At 51.5% G+C, this 5000-nt stretch overlaps 1 non-coding gene across 1 annotated transcript in view; it reads left to right on the top strand.

Annotated features, from left to right (window-relative positions):
* The first annotated feature begins 4968 nt into the window (after nucleotides 1-4968).
* The window catches only part of LOC124593247, a 1910-nt gene continuing 1878 nt past the window's right edge, over nucleotides 4969-5000 (top strand). The window contains exon 1 of the ribosomal RNA XR_006977901.1: nucleotides 4969-5000. This exon is cut by the window's right edge and continues 1878 nt beyond it. This is a non-coding gene — a ribosomal RNA (small subunit ribosomal RNA).

The following is a 5000-nucleotide window of genomic DNA, read 5'->3' as shown; positions in this document are numbered from 1 at the left end:
GTTGCTCTCTGTACGAATGCCGATGCTGAGCGGTCAGCTAGGAGGCGCTCCATCCATGTCGGTACCGGTGAGCGTTGCACTCGCAGTCGCAAGAACGTACGGCAAGTATATTACCTGGAAGAGTCAATGACAGTCCACGCCCCCCTGCGTGGGAAGAGTCTTTCTAGGCCATGACCCACCGGAAGGGCGCAGCGTCCCCCACCCCAGACATGTGACGTCACACCATCGGTATTGACGACTAGACTGATTCCTTATAATCATTTGCCATACACCGGTGGAAGCTGCCGAGACGAGTAACTACATAGCGGGCTCGCCGTGTCACTAATGTACAGAGATACAACAGTTTCGACTGGAACCGGATTAAACGTATACACGGCGCTGATTAGTAATAGATAGAGCCATCAGAATACAGATAATGTATACAACTGTCCGTATACATGCTGAAAGACTCTGCTCACAATCACAACCACACGTCAGCCACACACCCTTATCACGCACTACTCTCTGCCTGTAACACGCACACAGACAATATGTAAGCACCAGCATGGAACAACACCCAGTGCATCCTCTCCGCCACATTAGACAATCCACACTGTCATAACCAGACTGGGAGGTCCACTCAGAAAACAGAATATCCCACCCACCCGACAACCACCATTGCTCAGCCAAGCCACCAACACCCACACATGTCCTACACAGGGGTGCACCCAACATCACAATACTGCCTCCTCTCACAGCACACAAACAATGGCAGGAATGAAAGACACAGGTCTGCCACAAGCATGGAATGAGAGCGCCGCCTGTCATGAGCCAAAGGTGCATCCTGACGTGGCAAATCAGATGATGCCGCAGGCATCCACTTACTATAATCACAATCAACAAACCGGCCGCCCCGCCCCGCCCCCCATTAAACCTTTCCTTACAACAATGTGTACCTTAACCTAACCTATATCGTACCGTAACCTAACCTATATCGTACCGTAACCTAACCTATGTCGTACCGTAACCTAACCTATGTCGTACCGTAACCTAACCTATGTCGTACCGTAACCTAACCTATGTCGTACCGTAACCTAACCTATGTCGTACCGTAACCTAACCTATGTCGTACCGTAACCTAACCTATGTCGTACCGTAACCTAACCTATGTCGTACCGTAACCTAACCTATGTCGTACCGTAACCTAACCTATGTCGTACCGTAACCTAACCTATGTCGTACCGTAACCTAACCTATGTCGTACCGTAACCTAACCTATGTCGTACCGTAACCTAACCTATGTCGTACCGTAACCTAACCTATGTCGTACCTTAACCTAACCTATGTCGTACCTTAACCTACCCTATGTCGTACCTTAACCTAACCTATGTCGTACCTTAACCTAACCTATGTCGTACCTTAACCTAACCTATGTCGTACCTTAACCTAACCTATGTCGTACCTTAACCTAACCTATGTCGTACCTTAACCTAACCTATGTCGTACCTTAACCTAACCTATGTCGTACCTTAACCTAACCTATGTCGTACCTTAACCTAACCTATGTCGTACCTTAACCTAACCTATGTCGTACCTTAACCTAACCTATGTCGTACCTTAACCTAACCTATGTCGTACCTTAACCTAACCTATGTCGTACCTTAACCTAACCTATGTCGTACCTTAACCTAACCTATGTCGTACCTTAACCTAACCTATGTCGTACCTTAACCTAACCTATGTCGTACCTTAACCTAACCTATGTCGTACCTTAACCTAACCTATGTCGTACCTTAACCTAACCTATGTCGTACCTTAACCTAACCTATGTCGTACCTTAACCTAACCTATGTCGTACCTTAACCTAACCTATGTCGTACCTTAACCTAACCTATGTCGTACCTTAACCTAACCTATGTCGTACCTTAACCTAACCTATGTCGTACCTTAACCTAACCTATGTCGTACCTTAACCTAACCTATGTCGTACCTTAACCTAACCTATGTCGTACCTTAACCTAACCTATGTCGTACCTTAACCTAACCTATGTCGTACCTTAACCTAACCTATGTCGTACCTTAACCTAACCTATGTCGTACCTTAACCTAACCTATGTCGTACCTTAACCTAACCTGTATTGCGCCTTAACCTAACCTGTATTGCGCCTTAACGTAACCTGTATTGCGCCTTAACGTAACCTGTATTGCGCCTTAACGTAACCTGTATTGCGCCTTAACGTAACCTGTATTGCGCCTTAACGTAACCTGTATTGCGCCTTAACGTAACCTGTATTGCGCCTTAACGTAACCTGTATTGCGCCTTAACGTAACCTGTATTGCGCCTTAACGTAACCTGTATTGCGCCTTAACGTAACCTGTATTGCGCCTTAACGTAACCTGTATTGCGCCTTAACGTAACCTGTATTGCGCCTTAACGTAACCTGTATTGCGCCTTAACGTAACCTGTATTGCGCCTTAACGTAACCTGTATTGCGCCTTAACGTAACCTGTATTGCGCCTTAACGTAACCTGTATTGCGCCTTAACGTAACCTGTATTGCGCCTTAACGTAACCTGTATTGCGCCTTAACGTAACCTGTATTGCGCCTTAACGTAACCTGTATTGCGCCTTAACGTAACCTGTATTGCGCCTTAACGTAACCTGCATTGCGCCTTAACGTAACCTGCATTGCGCCTTAACGTAACCTGTATTGCGCCTTAACGTAACCTGCATTGCGCCTTAACGTAACCTGCATTGCGCCTTAACGTAACCTGTATTGCGCCTTAACGTAACCTGTATTGCGCCTTAACGTAACCTGTATTGCGCCTTAACGTAACCTGTATTGCGCCTTAACGTAACCTGTATTGCGCCTTAACGTAACCTGTATTGCGCCTTAACGTAACCTGTATTGCGCCTTAACGTAACCTGTATTGCGCCTTAACGTAACCGATATTGCGCCTTAACGTAACCTATATTGCGCCGTAACGTAACCTATATTGCGCCGTAACGTAACCCACATTGCCCCTTAACGTAACCTATATTGCGCCGTAACGTAACCTATATTGCGCCGTAACGTAACCCACATTGCCCCTTAACGTAACCCACATTGCCCCTTAACGTAACCCACATTGCCCCTTAACGTAACCCAACACACGTTGGGCCTTAACCCAACACACGTTGGGCCTTAACCCAACACACGTTGGGCCTTAACCCAACACACGTTGGGCCTTAACCCAACACACGTTGGGCCTTAACCCAACACACGTTGGGCCTTAACCTGCTCTGTAATTGTCATACGACGCGTTAAATTAGTGTAGTGTTGCCTAACTGCAACCCCCGCAATATAGTTTGCTACTCGCACTGCCCGGTCCCCAGTGTATCGCTTCATGTTAAACACCTTGCAGCTATACACTGTAATGTGGATGGCAGCAGGACGTACATGCTCAATGCCCTTTGCAGTTGTTCATTGGCATTTGCAGTTGTTCATTGGCATTCGCATGGCGAAGCACTTAGCCTACGCTGTGGTACGGCCTGTGTCAACTGTCCGCTGATGTTGTACGTCCAAATCACACACTGTACTGCACATTGGTCCTCATGTACTGAATGATACATCGTGGTACATGTGACCGTACAACGACTGCGCCAACAACGGCGAACCATGCGGTCCAAATGTTGTGCACTCAGCTACGTGTCGTCTCCCTATAAGAGCTGGATTGCAGTGTGGTATGCCCTGGATGGCGATCAGCATGAGCCGTCTGTTGATGTAGTGGCGCGTGTTGTCAGACGTAGTCGTCTCTTCTCACACACCGTGATAGCACGGTGCACTGCGTTCCACATCTGCGACATGCGACAGAGGCCGGTTGACAGTCGTTCGCGCAATGGACATCGCATACGTACGGGGGCCACCTTCCACGTGTTCGCTAAGCGTGGACATGTTGTTGCGTGTATGTGGGCAGACAGTGTGTCGTGACACCTGACACAGGCATGCAACAATCGTTGAATTTGCAAATGGCGATGGACGCCTACGTTTGCTGGTGACGTTACGCAAATGAACAACTGGTAAACCGTTGTGGTGCGGTTGTTCTCGCTAGGGGTGAATCAGTGATGGCGACGATCGGTTGAGCTACCAACCGGTTGTTGCAGCGATACCCACCATGCCCACGAACGTGAATGGCATGTGGGTGTGAAGCGATACGCGGCGGTGGCTGGGTGGGACCGTCCCCGGCCGGTGAGGGGGGGCCTCCCGGCGTGTTGGCCGTGCGGTGCGTGGGCGCACGCGCTACAGCCGGCTGGTGGGGGCGGCCAGTGGCAGGCGCGCCGGCCGACGGAGGCGGCAGGCGGCGCAGCTGCGCGCCGGCGCACCCTGCACGCGGCGCCGTGCGGCCAAAGTAGGTCCTCGCGGGCCCGGTGCGAAGCGCGGTGGACATCTGCAGTGTGCTGGTCCGATTGAGGACTGTGTGCGCTGAGGATGCGCCGCCGCCCGGCGCTCGGCGCCGCGACGCCGTCTGCTGCTCGGTCGCCTCTGCGGTTCTCGCAGGTGGTTTGTATCGCAGCTGTGCGGACGTGTTGGCGCGTGCGCTGTGCTGGGAGAGTTCGCTTCGGCACCCAAGTGGGGCTTTTGTCCTTCTGTGGCGCTGGCGTTGGAGCTGCCGGTCACCGTAGGTGGCGCGTGTTGTCTCCCGCCGGCAATGCCACGACAGCACGCTCCCGGGCCTCTGTCGGCAGCGGCAAGCTCAGTTGGGAGCACGGGTGGTCGCACCTAAAGCGTCTACTCGCCAAACTCCGGGCGATTGCGCCTCTCTCGAACCCGACCAAGTACTTAGGACGGCGCTGCGCGCCGCCGGGACCTGAGAGGGTTTCGAGGTGTATGGTGCAGGGGAGCTCAGCCTCCTCCTGTTTGCAGAATAATTGAGCGGACGCTTGCGTGTTCGCGCGGGCCCCCGGGACACACTCCCGGGCGGCCGGCTGCTCAGCTCTAGTTGACGCAGCTCCCTGGTTGATCCTGCCAGTAGTCATATGCT

This window comes from Schistocerca americana, unplaced genomic scaffold (genome assembly GCF_021461395.2).
Source record: "Schistocerca americana isolate TAMUIC-IGC-003095 unplaced genomic scaffold, iqSchAmer2.1 HiC_scaffold_975, whole genome shotgun sequence".
NCBI lineage: Eukaryota > Metazoa > Arthropoda > Insecta > Orthoptera > Acrididae > Schistocerca > Schistocerca americana.
This window is presented reverse-complemented; position numbering and strand designations above follow the sequence as displayed.